Genomic DNA, 23,358 nt, shown 5'->3' with positions numbered 1-23,358 from the left:
AATGGAAAAGTCTGGATCTTTTCCAATAATGAATTTTACTTTGCTTATTTTATTTTGCGGAGTTAACTGGTTATAAGTAATATGAGAAAAATCAATTTAGTTTGCACCAGTTCACGTTATTACACTAAACATTAACACAAGAAAAAGAGGATTTTTACGAAATTAAGTCGAAAAGGTGAACTTCAATGAAATCTAGTTCCCAAATAACATTATGTGCAACATTTTAACTAATCACGTTTAAACAGTGCAATCTTAAAATGCCTGCGGTGAAGTTTTCCGATGAATAACATGATTTATTATAGGTGTCAATGTAAGAATATATTGTAGTGAACGAATACAGAGATGGGGATGACCGGTTATATTTTGACATGAAATTACAGAGTTATCTGATAAATTGTGATAACTATATGTTCAAACCTTCATTTGTAAAATGTCCATTGGTTATCTCAAACTTTATTGTTCCTTCACTCCATATCAATTATTCTCTGTTACCATTCTCTTTTATTCGATCTTTTCAACCTTCTGCTGCCAGGTATTCCGTTTCTCATTGTCGTTATATTCTACTTATGCCGAAATAAGTAACGCAATAATATTATTGATAGATAAAACGAAACATAAACAATTTGATTTCAAATGAAATAAAATCCAAGACTAAAAAACTCAAAATAACATTTAAAACTCAATAGAAAATATGACAATTTAAATGAATCTAAATCAGTGTAACTGAATTCAAACTAATTCCCCTATAAAACGTTTTAAAATGAAATTCAATAAAAATTGTAAAATTAAAACAAATTTACGTGAGTTGCTGTTTTTTTCCTTAAACATATGTAAATAAATGCAACAAACTATTACGGATAACTCAGCCTGGAGACCCTATGGGGCTACTGCCAGTCCCAAGCCCAGATAAATAAGGGGTTGGACATGGGGTTAGTGACCTTATCCCATAAAAAACTAACTCGCTAAAAGACGCTAACTAAAAAAAATTACGATTAATAGAATTGAAACCTAATCGATTGTTGTGATCTATATTAGTTCAGTCATTCTCATATTCAAGAAAGATGTATGCATAAGTTTAATTAATATAATGATTATGTTAATATAGTATTGTTTTCATTTTTCTAACTAACAGTTACTTTAATAGTTGTATTCATGAGTCATCTGAAGCTAGACTACCACGGAAAACCTGAAAACCACTGGATCGCCGTTTTGTCCTATTATGGAAATCCTCAGCAGTGCGCTTCCACGATCCCACCTCGAGAGATCCGAATCAACGACCTATCACTCTCGCGCACGAGCGCTTAATCATTAAACAACTGAGTCGGCAACTAACGGTGTTAATTAATTTCAACCAAATCCTCATTCTTTCTATTTATACATGAAGATATGTAAACATTGTTTTGTAGATTATAATATGAATTTTTTATAAAATAGAAATTTTATGAAGCTCATCTATTTTCAATGCAGTTAATAAAGCTATTTTGATTTTTCATGAATTATTTAACTAAAAATCTAAGCTTATTTATTCATTGACATAACAACTATGCAATAAGAGAATATGTATTTATTCAAAATTTCTGGAAGAATTTTTCCTATTTGGTATATCTATATCTATATCTATATGAATATTCAGTCAAAATTATGTCACTTGGCATTTATACAACAATAAACAACGTTATTTAAGACGAAAATTTTTTTTCTCCTTAGAACAGATGCTTAAAATATTATACTGATTGAATTTTTCATTAAATAGAAAAAATCATATCAACTTTTTGATCATTCAATTTTCAATGTTATCTATGAAACAAATGTTGTCTATAGATATTCTTATATTTATTAAAGTGATATACATGGATAATCATTAAGGTATAAATATTCTTTTTCTCTCTTTTCATTCTTATCAAAATGATGTGCGTAATTTTTGTTTGTTTCGGCTAAAACAACATTTCGGTAAATTTATTTATATAAATCATCACTGCTATTAAACAAATGTGTAGGTGAATTTCGCTAGTTACCTAACTGTGATCTTATTTTATGTATATTGTTTTAATATATAGTTTCATTTTGTTTTTCTAAAGAATTTTTCAAAAGTATAATTTCATTCAAATTAAATACAACGTTTCGTAGATAATAAAATTAATTTGTTAAAAAGAATTTAATGAAAAGCAAGTCATTCAGTGTTTTTTTTTTTTTAGAGAAAAACAGTTTTCCGATTGTGTTGTTTGGTTTATTGTTTGGTAGAAATGTACAGTTAGATTCTCATTTGTGCTTTGTTTAGATATTTAATACATGTGTAACATGATATCGTGTGAATATATAAGTTTAAAGAATCAAAAATATATAAACTTAGACATTAACACTGTTAGATGTTGGCTCAGTGGTTTAGAGGTTAAGCGCTCGCGTGTGAAACTGACAGGTCTTGGGTTCGAATCTCGCGAGGTGAGATCGTAGATCCACACTGCTGGGGAATCCCACAGTAGGACGAAATGGAGGTTCAGTGGTTCCAGGTTTTCCATAGTAGTCTAGCTCCAAATGACTCATGATCTCAATCATTGAAATATAAACTATAATCTGCTTTAAGGATTTTTTATTCATTGATTTAAATGGGATTTACATCTATCGAACAATAGATATTGTTTGTTTTTTGTTTTAAATTTGGGAGAGTTTTAAAGTGAATACCAAAACTGACATTTACAAAGTAAAGAATAATTGCTAAATCTAATTTCTATAACAATTCTAATAGATATGTTCTGTAAATTTAGCTTAACTTTCATTGAAATATTTGTTAAATTTGTAAGTAACTGTAAACCGCGTTAAGATTCTTACCTAAATATCATTGTCCATATCATTCTGTCAACTTTAAACCTGAAACTTGCGAAGTTAAGATAGGTATTTATTATGATCAAAACTAATAAATAGTGTTTATTGAATCTAATCGACTTGAAAGTTCATCAATTTGATGATTATGAGAGTAATCAATAAAATGAGAGTATTATAAACGTACCTATAGTTTTGTAAGTAAAATTTGTTTTGCACATGTAAGTAATGCAGCTTATCTTACAAAACTGCAACTATTACAAATAAATGTTTTTACTGAAATATTCCTACTTCTTCACAGAGTGACAAATAATCGGACAGTTCTTGATTGTTTGTACTAAGTTTTTGAGGTCGGTTTATCAAAACATCCATAATGATATAATTTATACTTATCGTTTTTAATCAAATCAGACTCAAATAGTAAAATGGTTACAGTTAAAATAAATAAATCCATACAAATTTGTGTATCATATAACTGGTTATTATATATTACGTTATTATACGAAATATTATATCCTCAATTTCATCATGTTTTTTGTCAATCTGATAATTAAGTAACCAGTGGAGTTCAACCGTGTCTGTTGTGAGGTAGTAATTCACTGATGACAATGGTGGATGTTCCGCTCAATTTCCTGGATTAGTTGAAGTTAGACATTATTACCGCTGGATATCGGCCCAGTGGTTTAGAGGTAAAGGGGTCGTGAGAGAGATCGATAGGTCCTGGGTTCCAATCTCGCACACTGCTGAGAAGTCCCATAATAGGACAAAATGGTGATTTAGTGCTTTCAGGTTTTCCATGATAGTCTAGCTTCAATTGACTCATGATCTCGGCTATTGAAATTAAGTATTTCATGATTATCAGACAATCCTTACATTTCATTGAATTAAAATTTCAGTAATCTATAGTTGTGGATTATTCTTTTGATTATAGTAATTGACTAAAGTAAACATTCAATGTGAATTGACAATTATTCTAGTTACTTTCTATATTTTTCTTAAAAAAATTGTCATATCATTAAGTAAATAATTAATATATAAACAGTAACAAAATAGTTTCGAAAAAATAAATAAACTCATAATGTATTTAGCTTTATCAATAGGGACGAAATGAATAAAAAGAAAAGTATCTGGTTTCTTTAATATAAGTCTAGAATTATACATTTAAAAAGTGAATTCAATATTAAAAAAAAAGAAACATTTGGTACATGTGGTTAAAATGTTTATTAATAAACTAATTACACACTTATTTACCATGGTAAATTATATAAAAAATTAAGGTAAACTAAAGCGGCAGGAGATATTGATTGAAAAAACACAATCGTAGGTTGTTAAGCCCATCTTCAACTATATCCGTAGAACATATAGTACGTATTTGGTAACTAAGAGTTTTCATCAGGTGAATAAAAAATCCCTGTTCATGTACCTACAATTCAAAGTGGATGCGACTAGCGAAATATTGACTCAGAGATTACGCAGGTCAATTCAAAAATCTTTCAACGCCAGAGTATTGGTTCAAAGAGATTACAAATTAAAAAAATATGTACTGTAGAATCTTTTAAATTTCATCAATTCTAACCTAATCTGAATACATATAAGTAACATGTTCATCCTCTGAATTTACTGTGATTTTAATTCCTTTAGTTATCTTCCATATTGAAAAATCCATTATTATTATTATTTACTATTTCTTCATAATTATTGATTAATTAATTATTATTATTATAACACTTAATTATTCTGTTTTTCATATTGATTACATGAATAATTATCAGAAGGGGTTTGTGGAGATTTTAGAAATTTCAGTAGTTGAATTCATAAGTCAATTGAAGCTAGACCACCATGGAAAACCTGGAAGCGCTGGATGGTCGTTTCATCTTAGTATGGGACTCCTCAGCAGTGCACACTCACGATCCCTCACCCCGCGAGATTCGAACCCAGGACCTATCAGTCTCGCGCCAAGCTAGTCTAGCTTCAATTGACTCATGATTTCAATCTTTGTAAATGAGTAATTATCTCCGATTTATCAAATATCTTCATCTTAATAATTTTTCATTAGACATTAGATTATTTCAAAAAACTCTTTTCAACTTTTGATGTGTACAAACATATTATGTGATACTACTCAATATTCACAGTTTCTTAGTACCTTTTTGTTAGTGTTGGTCTATTACGTAATTTTTTATGATACTAAAAACAAAATTTTAATCACTTTTCAAACAGTTTAATATTTGATAGTTTATTACAAATTTGTTTATACTACTTATATACAAATATGATTGTAATGCATTAGTAAATGACATAGTTTAAAAAGAAATTCCTCGTTGAATCTTTTCTATTTCTTCTATGATGAAATAATTCTTTAAAATAAAACAATAGAAGCTATTGGATTTTTGAAGTGGACGTTTATGATTCTACGTTTTACAGATGATAAGAACACATTTTCCTAATCTAATTAAAATTGAAAGCTGCCAGTCTCATGAATAAGTGACTATATTTTTTTAAAAATTTAAGTAAAAATCATTCTTAGAAACCGTAAGTAGGTAAGACAATGCAACTGATTAGCTCATAATCAATGTATGTTCAGAATAAATTTCAACAATACACTCAATCCAATATTTGTTGTAAGCTATAAGTTGAAGAATATGGCCGTACAAATACAAACAATTGAGATCATGAACCGATAGACCATCAGTAAATACCTGGAAGCACTGGACGGCCGTTTCGTCCTATTGTGGGACTCCTCAATAGTGCGTATTCCTTTCAAAGGACATACCTTTCTAAGATTTTTCTAATTATATCCTATTCGAATTACACAATGTGTTAACACATCTAATATGCTTGACTTACACTGTGTCTAAAGAATTTCGAAATTAGACCTATTTAGACATAATAAAGATGGTAAATATAATAAATTTATATATTACAAAGAAATTGGTTATTTTCATCCAAACACTAGTCTAACTTACAAATAAAGTTATGACAGCAGGCTCAACAGACCTGTTATCGATTTATAAAATGACGGATAAAAAGTACCAGTCACAAACTAACATACATTGAATATTTATTAAAACAGAATAAAACTTACTAAAAACACTTAATGTTCTACCTTGATATTAACCAGCAATTACTCATTCGCAGAATAAAAATAAAGACCAGTTCCTTCATGGAAACTGGGAGATTTCTAAATCGTTAGATCACGGTTCATAGTTTTTATTTCAGTCAGTTGTTGGTATCTAATACAAACGTGATTAAAGATATACTAAAATATGACATAAAAAGTATTCAATAAAACATTGACTATTCGATCGATGAACAGTTTAAAGTATAGGCCTTAATGTAAGCCAGTTTCTGTCAAAATTGTAAATAATCCCTGAGAGAGAGAGCTCTACATCAAGGTGTACAATGATAAGTGAGATGACTAGATTCCCCATGGATAAGACGCTTAAAGCAAGTACTAACTGTTCTTAACAGATATTGACAGTACGTAAGTTTTCATTGTTCACTAAACTGGTGACGTTTGTAAACATAAACCTGTTGATGGATTAATTGTAAGTGTTTTACATAAATACATAGATTTTGCCGGTGTGTAGGCGTTTATGTAAATATTAAATCCTTCATTTCCGTGAATGACAGATGCAGAATATCTTCCGTCAAAATGAATAGAAAACTGGTGGGAATGAATTCTGATTAATTTAGAAAGGCAACGATCATGAATGGAAAATATTTAAATTTAAAATTCAATGTATCAGTTTTTCCAAACATTCTAGGATTTAAACATTTTGGAGGATAAGAAATATTTGATAAGAATAACACTGAGTGATGGTAAAGATGTAAATGATTAAACAATTTATGCAGACATTAATATTTCAAACAGACAATAAGTCAACCTACTATCTAATGCTTAAAGAATTTTCCCACACAAGGTCATGAATGTGTTATTTACAAATAAATATTAATAGATTATTTAAACATATGCTTCAATTTACAGTTACTCTATTGTAAGGAGTGATTTCGGTTGGAAAATAGTTATCATACAACACCTGACTGATCTCAATACACTTTTAACAACTAGAACGGAGTTCACTTAATGCAAGAATTTGTTGACAACTAAATTTACGAACTAGAATTAGTTAGACAATCCCTGAAAGTTAAAAAGTATTAGATAGCCGTTTCGTCCTTATATGAAACTCCAAAGTCGTCCATATTCATGACTCCACATGGGATCAAACCAAACACCTTCAAGTATTGAGGCAAGGATCCGTATTGATAAACAGTAGCTCTAAAATGAAAACTGAATATAATCTTAAATTCAATTCGTATTATTTACTTGAATCTCCTCATTAATGATTAGGACAGCAATTGATCTGTCTCTTATTGGTATATGTGCATATTATACGTATTGGTTCGATATTGCCACCCATCTTTGCTTATAATGAATATAATCTTATTTCAAACATTAATTTATCAGTCTACACTTTGACTGATAACATTGTTGATCTGTTTAGTTAGAATCAGCAAATGAAAAATTATTTACATTAAACAATATAAATTAGAGTGTGCTTCTGATGACCATAACTGAAGTTTATTTACTTTCAAACCATTCCTATTCCCTGTTATCAGTCACAACACTAATTAAGTTTATAAAGACATAATACCAGATTGAATAAAGATGCTTTATTCAGAAAGATCGTGTTTTGTAACTAACAATAGTTACACTTGACAACAAACTTTACTTTATATATGAATGGCCTTAGGTATAAAATATCATTTACTATGAAAATCTCTATTAGTATATAATTCATTTCTATGGTCGAAATGTTGTTTTATCCTAGAATAAACTGTTCAAAATATCTAGCACATAATAAAAGTCTTTTTTTAAAAAAAACGGAATGACAAACTATTTACAATTTACATTATAAATGACTGTTTACGTTAAATTTTAATGTGATTTAATGTGCAAAATAAAATTTAAAAAATAAAAAATAAATAAAGTAACATTCCTTTTTAAACGATTAACATGTGTTTGTAAATTTGTCATTTCAATTTTCAACTACATTAACATCACACAAGTTCATAGTTTGTTTACTTAGTGTGTTTTGTCAAATTACTTGAAGGTCACTTTCTTTTCCTTTTTTTTGAAAAAATATACCTCTAGAGTTCAATTTAAAACTTTAACTATTCAGTTGAGTAAATAACATATAAGCAAGATAACAACTTAACAACAACCAAAAAAAAAACACTAGACGAATATGAAGTTGTATTACAGTTGGAAAGTACAAATCATAACGATTTTTATTCAGTAGTTCAATGTTGTTGCAAATGGAAGGATATTTGTTGTGATTTCATTTATTTTATCATGAACTGGTAGTTGTATGCTACTGAGTAGGCTTAATTTGAAACGAAACAGCTGTTTTATGCTGCATAGTTTTCACTGATACCCTAATTGATATCAATACTTGACAAATATCAGATTCAATTTATATTAATCTTCACAAGAACCCAACAAAATATCTAGTAAGCATAAGTAACTCAGTTAATATTTTTTAAAACTTCGTTTCTAGTTCCAACTAGTGCGATTCAATAAAAAAAGGACTTCGCCGGTGTATTTCTATATTGGTGAGCTATCTTTCGAAGCGATCGTTCAGATACCATGTATAGCTTAATATTAACGTTTCTAATATCAAAATAACTCTTTAGAATTTGTTGTAAACATTCTTTTATCTCACTGATCTGTTTATTTGTTCACACACTTTTTACGCATTTTTTTCCACTCTCAATTCGATTAATTCAGTTATTGGGTAAATAAAACTAAGTTTCCCATATCTTATTTGTATCGTGGTTAAAATTATTTTCTGTTGGTAATGTTCAATATGTCTATGGTTTTACAGTATACACATCGTTGATTCAGTCTACAACGTCATGTAAGATAAAATTCATCCAATTTTTCTCTGAATACCTGCTTGCGTTTTATCCCAATAAAATATGTTTAATTTTAAATACAAGCTTTTAAACATCAAAGCTTTTAACTGGAAATGATGTTTACATATGGTCTGTATTCTGATGAATTAATCGCAATAAAGTCACCTTTATTCATAAATTTACATCAGCAAGAAAATGACTGTGAATAAGGAAGCAATGGAAAACAATTTATTCTTAAGTGTTTTGGGTTTAACCACAGTTAGCTAAGGCTTTATATATGACTCCATATAAGTTCATGCATTCAAATTGCTTAAGGACTTTCAATTGAGGTGAAACATAGGTCTACTACCCTCCGTGCCAATATTAGTTCACTATAAAGATCAAGTTCAAAAGGAACAAACTTTTTATATCCTCATTTTATTCGGCACAAAAATGTTTGCATTTTGACTAAAATATAAAGTTCCACCACTTATTGAAAATTCATAGTTTTTACCGTTGATATATTTGTAGAGTTCTAAATTCTTAAAATCTACCACATATGGTCAATGAAAATGGACTTTACAAGAAAACTTGAAGATATTTACTGAGAATTATTTACTTATATTTGTGAATTTTATTCAGGCACTTGAATGATGCACAATTCAACAATCAATGTAAACTGACCGATGGAATTAAAATGAAATAATTAGCCTGAATGTCCATTTTCGACAAACAGATTGCTGAAACACTACTATTAATAATTTGGTTTCTTAACAACAAAAGAAATAGAGGAGAGGATTAAAAATATAGATCTCATTTTATTAAAACAGACGAAATGATCGTGTGAAATTCATACTGAAATGTTTTGCTATTTACGACCCAGCTACTCTTTCTGCTTAGTATTCTTGGACACTCACTCGACAAGTCTCCGAATCAGAACACGGTTGAACAGGAATGTAATTACATTCCAAATAAACAAGGCTAAACGGATGAAGGAATGTACTTATATTCCAAATAAACAAGGCTAAGTGGATTCTGAAATGTTATCATATTCCAAATAAACTAGGCTAAATGGATACAGAAATCACAATAAGAAAAACGTTAGTATATTAATAACTTTTGCACAAAAAAATTCTCGAGGCTTCTTCATGTATCCACTAGAGCTGATTGGCTAAGAAATGGTCAATCAGTGTGCTTTAACACAATCCTGCATGGAACATGCTTTAATCTAAACTATATTTGGCTAACAGTTTTATTTTAAAAAATAGTGTATATGATATTACTTATCACTTTAAGCGTGATCTTCACATAGGTATCAAATTAACTCATTTAACTAAATTCTCCAAGCATGTATGTAAATATGTTATTAAATAAATTGAAGGCTTTGATTTATTAGAATAATATTCAATTATTTCCTACTAAACTTATGATTTATTAGTGATAGACTATATAATTAAGATTTTTGTGTGATATTGTGACCTGAAAGCTCAAATTGGAATTGTAATGGTCTTTCACTAATAATAACAAACAACAATTGTGATCTGTTATAAGATTATTCAGACGATTTGTGTACACTTACCTGCCACACTAATCTCGTATGATTTCATTGATAAGAGAAGCAACATTGAACAGTTTTCCATTAGTGTTGTTTCAACTGATTAAAGATAGAAACTACTTTAAAATTCCAATGTTTATCACTCTGAATGTAAATCTCAAGAAATAAACCTTCTACTCATCCTCTCTCGCTATGTTCTCTTAATAAAGTATTGACTATGCTAAATATTCAGAAGATTAAGATTTTACAAAATAACTATATATAATTTTAAAATGTTAACAAAGATTTGGCGTTTTTTTTACTCTCTTACACTAACGTCATACGAAAAAGGGAACTAGTAAGAGACGAAACGATATTAGATCTACATAAATCCTTCATGAAAATGTTTATTAATATTAAATTGGCAGATTATTTTATCGATACAGTACTGACATTCTTGTTGTATTAAGATATTATAATCTAGGGAAAATAATATTTATAAATGAAATCAAACTTGTTGGACATAATGCAATAATTAAATAAGATGTTTAGTGCTTAAATAATGGGCTGGAAACTTCTATTAAAGTACATCAAATATAGTTTAAACGAATCGTGAATAACTAATTGTTAAGTAATGATATTTACGCATTTACAAGTAAACAGATACATTGTGAGAATAACCCTAAGAAATTATGATTTAATAACAGACGCATTTACAGTAAGTTGATTTCTTACTCGTTAACTATGAATATCATGTTTGTTTATTGATAATGACTGATAATGAGAAACTACTTAGTGTAAATTACTCAAACCAATAGAAGATCAGTTGATATTTGAATAGCACAATGGCAGTATCTCTCACTATTACAGTGAATGACGCAAGTTTGGACACTATACGGTTAATCGGTTTCTACAAGTTTCTGGATACATTTAATGAAGAGTACCGAATAATTTCTAATCTAAGTCAAGAACCTTATTTCTGTTACTTTCAACTATATGATTTACTTAAAGTACATTGCACACTATCATGAAAACGAAATGATAAAAACTGTAAATTATTATGTTCAACAAAATACACTAACAATTCTAAAGATCAAAACGTCATCATATTTACATAATTCTACTTGGAATAAGTACATATAAGTGTACTATCATATTAATTGGCATTTATCCTAAATAATTGTAATAAAAAAATAAAATAACTGTCAAAGTCAGTCATATGTTAATATTTATCAATTTCACAAATACCAAAGCATAAAAATCACTTCCGAAAAATTAATTCATAGTGTTAATAGCAATAATAATAATAATAGATTTTAAAAAGTGTCGTCTTATTCAGGTAATGATACAATACAGTGCACGCTAAGTCATATTGAAACATGACTTCATAACAATTTTGTTACTAAGCTTAATTTCTATTTTATACAAACACCAAATTAATTAATACTCAATATTCCAGACAGAATAATCATAAGGAATTATAGTCGGATAAAGTACTTTTATTGGTGTCATATTCTAATATCATGTATATCAATACACTATAGTATATACCTAAGGTTTTGAATAATATACAACGATACATATCTATATAGAGATCTATAACAGTATGCATATTTCAAAGAATAAATTATCATAAATGAATTAAACAATGAAAATATTTAAAAAATCAATAAGAAACTTAATATGACTTTACAATACTATGAAACAACTATGATCAGGATTCTTCTTTTTTTTAACAAAGAAATACAAATCAATAAAATCATATAAAAATTATGCATCACTTACTTGGATGATTCAATTTGATTCAAGTTATTGAATAGATTGGATTATTTTAGTTAATTTATTAATTAACGTAAATAAATAAATCAATAATTATTTATTTATTTATTGAATGATCAAATAATTATGAAGGTATAAAACATCGATATCTATAACTTCTCAATTAATTTTATCTTGTATTGTCCTTTTTTTTCTTTTATTTTTCAAACTGATCAATTCAATCAAATGATTTATGATAGTTTTGTAAATATGTTTTTTTTCTTTTGAAATTAATCGTCTATTGATTATGTAATGTTGAAATGTTTTTTTCACTATTGAATGAAATTAATTAAAATAATAATTAAATTTCATTTATTAATTGAATTAATGACTTAATTATTTTAATAAATGAAGTTATATTAGTGATAATTTTTTTCATGAAATATATCAAATAGAAATGGTGTAATGAAGAAGAAGAAGAAATACAATTGAATAATAATAATAATAATATTGGTATTAATAATATTTAAGAGAAATATATAAACTATGAGAAGCTTTCAATAGATAAAGAGTAGTATATAAAAGTTGATGATTAAATCGTTGTCAAATGATTATTGTTATAACTAACTTTTTTAAAATGTACTTTTCTTGAAGAAGCTAAATTTGTATTTTATTTTCAAGAATATATATATATATGATATATAACTGTCTAGTTATTTACATGCATATATGTGTTATTTAACAGTATATATCTAGAAATACAATTGGGACATATTTTCTCTTTTGGATTATTATGCATAGGAAGAAAAAAAAAGTGAAATACGATTGAAAGTTTTTAATCATAAGTATATATTATTGTATACCAGATGGTTGTTAGTTGTTTGTAAAATATGTATGTATGTGAATGTTACTTATTTACTACGATTGTTTATACGTACATATAGTCTTGTATGTTATGCATATGTATATATATTATGTTATATTAAGTATAAGTACTTTAATGTATTCGGATTGGTTCGGTTGTATAGACTAAAAGAATTTTTTTTGTTTTGCACTCAAAAACAAAATAAATAAAGTACAAAAAATTAACAGTCCTTACAACACCACATGTATCTGCATATATAAACACAGAACTATCAGATCAAAAAACTTAATATTAATTTTTCTTTTTGAAGAAAAAAAGACGAGTTATATAACCTTGTAATAAAAATAAAAACCTAAAATCATACAAATCAAAAAGACCTACATGAAAATCTTCAATTATTTTTGTTACCTTTGAAGAGAGAAAGTGAGTTTTTTTTCTAACTTGGAAGATAAATGTACTCATTATTGACGAAAATCAAACGTTTACAGAAGGTAAATTACTGTATGAAGTTAGTTATTGATAGAGATTATCAGTATGAAAATATGAAATAATAAACTGTAAGTTATCTGAAATTAATGCGATAATATTTAAAAGCAATTTATAACCAAAATGTAAGCAAAAACTTTAACAATATAGCCTTAAAATATGAAAATCACGAAACCTAAAACACAATGCATAACAATGATTGAACATTATGATAGTTGAATTTATGAGTCGATTTAAGCTAGCCCATCAGTGAAAACCTGAAAGCACTGGACGATCGCTTCATCCTAGTGTGAAACTCCTCAACAAAGCGCACCCATGGTGCTGAATACGGGACTCGAATCCATACTGAGTTATCAAAAGCGCTAAGCATTTTTTTATTAGCAAGTTAAAATGATACGAAATGACGAATGCGAAATATGGAGAAAGAGGAGACCAAATATTTTCTTTTAGGCCTAACAATAAACGAATTGGTATAAAAAGTATTAACATTACAAAGAATTAACAGTATCTAAGACATCACTTAAACCGCATATTATCGATTTATCAGAACAATCGAAGTTATAATGAAAAATGTTTGATGATTAACAATTCAGTCGAATCAAACATTGTCTAAACGAAAGTGATTTAACTTAGAACTAAATTCTTAACAACCTCATTGAACAACATTAGGGAAGAATATTCGTTACAGATGTATTATACCCATTTTATTTCAGCTTTTCTATTAAATGATATTTATATACACTCTGTTCATGTTGATGATAATATAAATTTCCAACCACTAACAAATGTCCGTTACTATCTTTATTCATCAATATTAAGTAGTCAGTATTTTGATCACAATTCAGTATAATAAAAGCCCCTGAACAATCGCCACAGCTTTAGCCCCCAAACGCCCTGGTACGGGCGAGAGTGAGGAGAGTTATCTCTCTCTTTCTAAACGCCCTCACATGGTAACGCGTATACAAACACTGCCAGGAAAGTCCTACTCACTACCTTCTCGCACCATGGGTGTTGTTTATGAAATTGAGAGGACGAAAAGCGAATGTCCGACGCATTAACCTGGTTGGTGGATGCTGAAGATTCATCTAGGAGAGTTGGAAAACCCTGATTCCAAACCAATGGTGCACATGGGCTTCAGTACCCTGAGGGAACAAATGGCTCATGAACCAATCGTTGACCACCGGCTACTATGGAACTGCATTTCCTAACGCTGCTCCACTGCCTTGTGGATCAGACCTTAACCTTCTTAAAACCTGCTTCGATTTGAGCACACGGGCAGTATTACAACCCACACACAAATCAAGTGACTTGAGTTGCACATATATATTTGGTGCTCCGCTGTACCAATATTTGTGTGCAAATAAATAAATATAAATAAATGCATAAAACGACATTGAATTTCAATTATTTCTCATGTCATGTATTTTGGATAGTTTAATAATCTCAATTATATAAAGCGATGTTATAATCGCTACATGAACAGTCTACTATGCAACATTTCAAATATTATTAAATAATTTTGAAATAAAACTTTAGTTTAAAATAAAGTGGGGAGCTTCAAACCGTTGTGGAAGTTTATTCTAGAATTTTCTGCTTTGAAATATCCTATAGAAACTATATATATCATCGAGGACAGTATTTGACAAATAGGAGAAAAATTTAAAGATTCAACCCATTCAATATTTCTAAATTTTATAGTTTTATGGTTAACTTTGAATGTTAACAAAGTAATAATCATTTTCCTTCTAACTCAGATAGATTTTTTCTTTTCCATAAAAATTTTAATTGAAACATTCAATTATGTAAAACAATGATTCTAATGAAAATTTCTATTACAGTTTAATTCAAATTGAAATTTATAGAATATTTTAAGTGAATCCTTTCCATCTAACCATCTTTACCAGTAACAGTAATAAAAAAGAAAATTGTGAATAAACTTTTATCTCCGAAAAATTCCCATTATTATCAAGAACACAATTGTATGAACGAAGAATATTTTTTTCAATAATTTCTCATCAGGTTCTACAATTATAAATCCAAATTAATAATCCATAAAATTGGCCAAAATTTAAGACAGAGTACATCATTTGGAAATTGTAATATGTGAATTGAGGATCGTTGTTTGTTATATAAAATCAATTCAGATCGTTAATGTTGGGGCTGACTAATATAAAGTATTGACATGAATCAGTTGAAATTGTGCGATAAATGATCAGAATAAATATGGTCAAAATGGGGTGAGAGAGAAAATAATGGAATAAAAATCAAAAATTACGTAATATGAAAGATAATATGAATTAGGTCAGATATAGTAGATCGTAGTGGATACTGAATGAAATCCTTAAAAACAGCTATCAAGTGTAATGATAACAATGATAAAGATAATAATAATAATAAGTTTGGGACATAAAATGAACATTAATCAAATTACGTCACCACAGTATAAGATTGATTATTATAACTAGTTGGCGAGGGTAAAAGGAGTGACTGAACATATTTCTTTTGGATGCACAGCTCTAACTTTTTTGATCCGAATAGCAATTGCTTCAGCCGTCTGTAGGATTCGCAGTCTGACGCAATTAAGTATACTGCTGTTAACACGATATATTATTGCGAAAGATTGCTCTATGTTGTCTGTATGTCCCGTCTGAACTAGACGGTCTCATTGAAGTATAAAAGTAAAAAAATTATTCATTTATAGGATATTTTCATGATTTCAATGTTTTTATTCAGTGAAATGTTTTAAAAAAACTCAGTCTCATCTTTAAAGAAAGAAATATATTTCGAAGTAATGTTATGTCTAATAATTCATTATTTGCCTCTATCTTTCATTTATGCAGACTGTGTGCTTTGTTTCTTTCATACTTTTGTTTGCCAACACTATACAGAGAAAACAAAGTTGTCAAACTGCGATGTTGATGAAAACTGCTGACAGTATATTTACATATGCATTTATATATATGGTTACTAATTAATATATCGTTAAAATGAAGTTTTTTCAAAAAAATATTAGATCAACAGAATATCACAAGTATGTAACCAATAAAAAGTTGAAAAATTTGGTCAAAAACACTTTGAAATTAACATTTTAGCAATACCATAACATGACATGTAAACAAAATAATAAAATAAATATGTTAGACAGAAATAACAACAATAAATACTTTATGACTTTAATAACAATAATAATAAGGATAATAACAAAAAAACATGAAATATCAATGTTTATTTCTTCAAAATATTCATTAAAAATTTCATAGTTACATTAATTTCGATCGAATCAAATACTGTTGTCAATATTTTCTCATTGTTAATTTGATAATTGTCACAGGAAAACTGAAAATATGATGATGATGATGATGATGATGATGATGATGATGATGATGATGATGATGATGATGATGATGATGATGATGATGATGATGATGATGATGATGATGATGATGATGATGATGATGATGATGATGATGATGATGATGATGATGATGATGATGATGATGATGATGATGATGATGATGATGATGATGATGATGATGATGATGATGATGATGATGATGATGATGATGATGATGATGATGATGATGATGATGATGATGATGATGATGATGATGATGATGATGATGATGATGATGATGATGATGATGATGATGATGATGATGATGATGATGATGATGATGATGATGATGATGATGATGATGATGATGATGATGATGATGATGATGATGATGATGATGATGATGATGATGATGATGATGATGATGATGATGATGATGATGATGATGATGATGATGATGATGATGTTGACAGTACAGTATCAAGGTCACTGGGTTTTCTATAACTTCGTAATTAAAACGTTTTAATGCAAACACCTAAGCTGAAGTTTTCAGTACTCATAAATATCATTACATCTCACTGAACATACTTATCTGACTGAAGATTCTTGGGCATAATAAACTGAAATCGCTGCTTAATCCATTATTTATGCACATTAGGAATCTAAACTTCGACATATCAGTCTTTTAAACACAACAATTTTGATTTAGATCTAAATGAAATACCTAGAAAAGTGAGTAATAGGTTATTTTGGTGGACAGTGCACATGATTTTCAAAAATTTTAATGCTTGAGTAACGAAATTCAATTAATGCCACACAAATGTAACAATTTTTATTTGCCTCTTACAGAATTCGAGCATAAACAGAACCTGTTAAACTTAATACGTATGATGGATTACAAGAAGAAAACAAGCGAAAGCTGATAATAATGTTATCAGAGGAGGACTGATTTATCAGAGACTTGACGATAAATGAAATAGCCGAATAAAAATTACGTCATTTTAATATATATTGTTTAACGGACTGAATAACTACACTTTTATTTTATTCTTAAAAATGAATTAAGGATCCTTATTTAACTTCTCATACATTCTTTCAGTTAATATGATTGTAACAATGCTATACCACAAGTCGAAATACGGTTGTGTTTAGGATAAGTAGATTTTAGACATTTGTAAAATCAGTCTTACAGAAAAAAAGAACGTATGTGATTTAGATTATTGGCCTAAGTTAAAACTGTTTAGTCGAGTGTAATTCAGTTTGTATCTTAATTAGACTATGAGTAAGATAGGTAAGTAAGTACCCACATACACACAAACGGAAAGCACACTTAAAAACAAACATTATGCCTAATGAAATAGACAAGGATAAATACATGAATAACGAAATATCTAATGAGCTAAGAATGACGCCTCGGTCATATTATCTGTCATCTATCTGCTAAAGATAGGATAGATTTAAATGGCGGTATAATAAGAACTGCTACAACAGTCTAAAAGTATGCAATGTTACTTGACTTCCTGATTGACACCAATCATTTATAGCTTGAGAACATTTAAATATGAAAATAAAAGGTCGATTAGACAAATGAAGGGTAAGAGGAAACAAAGATAATAGAGAAAGGAATATGAGAAACAATGTGAAAACTGATCAGGCTGTGCAGCAAGCTAATATTACTATGGTAGATTCAAGGTGAGAACAAACTGTTTTTGAATACATAAAGGGGATTTGAATATTTGTATGAAGAAGGCTTCAATAAACCTTAGTATATGCCATTTAACATAAGGCTAAAACATATCATAAGATTGATCGTAACACGGCTTTTGTTGTGTTGTTCAAAAGTGTTGAATGGCATATACTAAGGTTTATTGAAGCCTTCTTCATACAAATATTCAAATCCCCTTTATGTATTCAAAAACAGTTTGTTCTCACCTTGGATCTACCGTAGTAATATTAGCTTGTTACACAGCCTGATCAGTTTTCACATTGTTTCTCATATTCCTTTCTCTATTATCTTTGTTTCCTCTTACCCTTCATTTGTCTAATCGACCTTTTATTTTCATATTTAAATGTTCTTAACAAGTACATGTGCGATCAGATTGTTCAGAATGTATTGTGCTAATATGTCATATAATTCTGATAATCTTCGTTTCCTTATTACACTATCCAAATTTATCAAAGGGATTAATTATTTTGTATTCTTATATGGAAGCACTGATAAAATCCAAACACAAAAATCGAAAAAAAAGCGTTCACATGTATTCAGTTAATCATAAGCGATTATTTATAAATTTTGCACAAATATTATCATATATGGAATTGATTTATGTAATTTGAAACGGCTACTAATACTGTTATCCAATTTAAAGTCCTGTAAAACACATAACATTTATTCAGGTTCTTGTATGCTTAGAGTAAACTGTAAGCGAAGTTTACATTTTTATATTAGGATAGTTACGCTAGAATTAAGTGAATCGATTCATAAGTGCAGAAAGAAAATACTGCGAAGCAGTATGAATGAATTAACCTATAATCATGCAGTGTTTGTAAAATGACTTATAAAAACATGTTCTTCATGGAAAATCAGTAATTTAATAATACATTGTTCTTCCTTACGTCATATCATGTCATAGTGTAATTTTCTTCTGGATTCCATCATGCTAAGATTTAAACAGTGATGGATGCAAGCTTTTGATAAGACGATTATCCATAATTAACTGGTTTTCAGAAACTAAGTAGCTGAAGTCAAATCTTGCCAAAAACTACAAAAGTCAATTAGCCTTTTCGAAACCCCTCATGCTAGTAGTATACTCGTAATGTTTCTTTGTAGTTTACAATAAGAGCTAACTTTACCTAGACAACCATCGAAAAACAGGAAGCGCTAAATAGCCTTTAAGTCTTAATAAAAGCAATCTCAGGAGTATATATCCATAATACCACTGTGGATCGAACCCAATAACTTCAGTTCTCCCAGCGAGCACTTAACCTTTAGACCATGTGTCTGGTACACAATGGTTTACATTTGTAAAGCACTAATGACATTGTAAGATGGTTCCTGAACATCACAGTGGTTGGTGTCAAACATGTATACTACTAATGCCCTCAAGGTTTCATGCTTGACTGAGAGATCTGACGATCCCGACAAAGGTCGTCGGTGCACACTACTTATGGGTTCGATACTAGAACGGAACTGACTTGTTTTTCTGGTTTTCAATGATTACCTAACTAGTATGAGTCCATGATGTAAACTATAAAATGTAACAACCTTCACAAACTTCCTATACTGATAGCATTTGATTGGTTAGTTAAATTCAATTGTAATCACCTGTCAACAAGATATTTGTCTAAAACTTAAGCCGTTATTCGCCATAGAATTGTAAACTATTTCACTCTTGGATAAATTCAAAAAAACAAAGATATTGTTAATCAATCACAAAAAGTCGGGTTTTTCAGCTTAATATTTATATTATCCATTGAATGTACACAAGAATTTTTGCTGGTTTGGCATCAAATAAAAATCAGTAATCTATTTTCAGTGCTTATTGTTATGATTATTATACAGAATCATACTGTTCACATTATCTCGTCGACTAAAAGTATGTAAGATTGTTTAAATAAGATCTTATATACATACAAGTTACATATCTTTAAATAATCCAATAATAATAATGACGTTAATAGAAAGTCAACTAGATGAATATGATAGAGATGATATCTATATCCTACAAATACCAGTTACATAAAAACATGCATTCATAGAATAGACGTAAACTAAGCAAAAATATTTCAAAGTTGTTTATTATTGTGCAGTAATCATTTAATAGAACCAGAATTAAAATGAACATTTCCTAACATCAGACTAGAAGTGACAGTTGAACCTTTACTTTCTGACAAGAAACAGGATTCATTAAGCAGATGTTTTTTAAGCTTTATTCAGATAAATGCCTGTCTAAAATTCATAAATGCTTAATGAGAATAAATCAGTACATACTAAGATGGTTAAGTAGACATCAGATAGGTATTTTGATATATAACAAAAACTAACTGAACATGAAGATATGTGCCGTTGAATTTTCATTTACTCACTTTTAAAAGTATCATTTTTATTATGCGACCTGAAGGTGCTGATTTTAATTCAGTGTTGAGTCACAGGTAAGCAATACAGAAGAACCATGAACTAGATATGTTAGTAATTAAGTCCTTAGTTTCGACAGTTCTGAAGTTGTTGTTAAGTTTTCGATGGAAATTATATTATATGACAAGTAATTTATATATACATACTTTTTATATATTTGAAAATTATATTTATCATAGGTTAGTTCCATTTCGAACGAATAACCGGCGGCCTGCTTGAATATCTGAGCTACCTGTTCCTCCCATCTAGATATTTCGACAAGTTATTTGTTTTCTTGTTTGTTTCAACACATCATTATGTCTATTGAGCGCACAACCTATTCATGAGCGTTTATGAAAAATTTACAATCTTTCGCTGTACATGCTACAAAGAGGTACAATCAGCGACATTAAGGTGCTGGCAATATGCATTGAAACGAATGAACATTATTTAGATTTCGATTACCGAACTCCTAACATCTAACTGGTCATCACTCAATATTTATTGTCAGAATCGATCAAGAAATAAGAAAAGGAAACTTGTTGAGATACTTTGCGCTAAGAATTCTATATTTTACCAAAAATATAATATTGAATAAAGCTTATTACATTATCGAGATTTATCAAAGGGACTAATTGTTTTAAAGTTTATAATAATAATAACATGTATGACAAAAGTAGGCAAAATATTCACATATTTTGGTATTTCGAACATTACTCTTAAAAAAAAATAACATTTATATAGTTGCCTGTGTCATTAATAAACTTTAGAGCATTTCATTTTCCTCAATCATAAATTCTTGAATACCGATTCGTGACACATTTGCTTTGGAAGTCTACAAAATTTTGTCTAATGAACCAGTTTGTGAGGATTTTGTTGACTCCTAACGTATTGATAGTATCAAGGAGGGGTTAAACTTTATTCCTCAATCATGCATACCATTATCAATTTAAATAATCAAAAGTACGGCTTTCAAGTATCAGGACGAAAACATTCGCCCTTAAAAATCCGTATAAAGATATAGTTGTCTACTTTCCAACTTCAAATAATTACATCACAGTAGGGTTATAATTTGCGTTTTCAATGCGAGCGATTATGTCATGTAAGTCCTAAAGTGCGTGTTGCTAATGCTAAGACGATTACCCCGTAATGAGTAATTTTTGTCATGGTGAAATCAAGCGATAAATATATACAAATGAGGCCGTTTTCCAGTGTTCAGTAAATATGCGGTACTTTTGAGAATATTTCCAGTAAATATGGCAGTGCAATTTTCCTTGGAGTATTTTTTTACTTTAACCATCTCAAGTTATCTGATATGAACACGCCAATGTAATACATTCCAAAAAAACTGGATGAAAAACACAAATATGTTGAAAGTTAGAGCTTCACATGAAAAATCCGATGCAATAAACTAACTGAACAGTGAAAACACCCGCACGCATATAGATACACATCATTATTTATTTTCACGTTTTTCTATCAGATATTCAAATGGGCTAAATTGATAGTTAAAACATTTTGTTTAAAAAAAGAAGTCATCAATTACAAGTGTTTTCCCTTTCATTCAATATTCCCACTACTTCTTTCTTCCCTGATCTTTTAAAGAGGAACTACAAAATGAAATTTAACTATAAGTATTGTTTTCACATAATTATAATCAAGATTGTTTATATTATTATAAGAGAAGAAATAGAGGAAGAAGAAGAAGAGAAACAACAACAACAGCAAACACTTAACTTGAATAGAGAATACAAAGAAAAACATCACACAGAAATATTCCAAATTATTAATCATTCAATAAATTTACTTTCTAGTTAATTATGAATATGAATATAAAATAGTCGGAATTGTGTTCCAGTTTTTATCTTAGATGAAAACAAAAAAAACTAATAAAGTGATCACAAATTTCTTATGCAGCAATATAACTACATCCAGCTGGCAGTTTCTAAACAGGGCGAGACACGCATCCTGGATCCCATTGCTGAACATAATCTATTCATTCAGTAAAAACGCTTGTGACAGAATGTTTACGTCGTCAATCTCTAAAGGGTGTAGATATGCCGACAAAGACTGAACAAAGGACGGTTTAAATTCTTACTAACAACTTATAGAACGTAATAATTTTGTTTTAACTAGTAATTGTATTACCGAAAAATTAATGGTTAATTAGTGAGAATTATTTCACGAAATTATGATTTTATATTAAAATGTATTGATTTCATGTAAATTAACTTTCAAATCGGTGTAATGAAACTGGAAATTTATGTAAACTTTCAATGGTCAGTCATATTAGAGTAACAATTAATCTAAGTATCTCGAGTTATAAAAATCTTACTACCGTTGTGAAGGAAATCTTAGTAAAGAAACACATGAAATCTCAGATTTAAGTAATTTTGGTTGATATTCTAATCAGAACTTTGGTTTGCGAATGAATTATTCACAATGATAATCTTGTCAGTCTTACAAGTCACATGAAGTACGGGGTTAATAATCGACGAACAGCTACTTTGAATCTGATTAGCCATTTTAAACAATTTTTCAGGAAAACTTAG

At 28.9% G+C, this 23,358-nt stretch overlaps 1 protein-coding gene across 1 annotated transcript in view; it reads right to left on the bottom strand.

Annotated features, from left to right (window-relative positions):
• TNNI1 (Troponin I, slow skeletal muscle) overlaps window positions 1-12,650 on the bottom strand; it is a 59,217-nt gene extending 46,567 nt beyond the window's left edge. Inside the window, exon 1 of the mRNA XM_051215875.1 lies at window positions 12,035-12,650. The gene's annotated coding sequence lies outside the window, so the exon portion shown is untranslated. The remainder of the gene's footprint in view (window positions 1-12,034) is intronic.
• Window positions 12,651-23,358: the final 10,708 nt, after the last annotated feature.

The sequence above is a fragment of the Schistosoma haematobium genome, chromosome 4, assembly GCF_000699445.3.
Source record: "Schistosoma haematobium chromosome 4, whole genome shotgun sequence".
In the NCBI taxonomy this organism is placed as follows: domain Eukaryota; kingdom Metazoa; phylum Platyhelminthes; class Trematoda; order Strigeidida; family Schistosomatidae; genus Schistosoma; species Schistosoma haematobium.
Note: the sequence above shows the minus strand (reverse complement) of the source record. Positions and strands in the feature narration are given on the sequence as shown.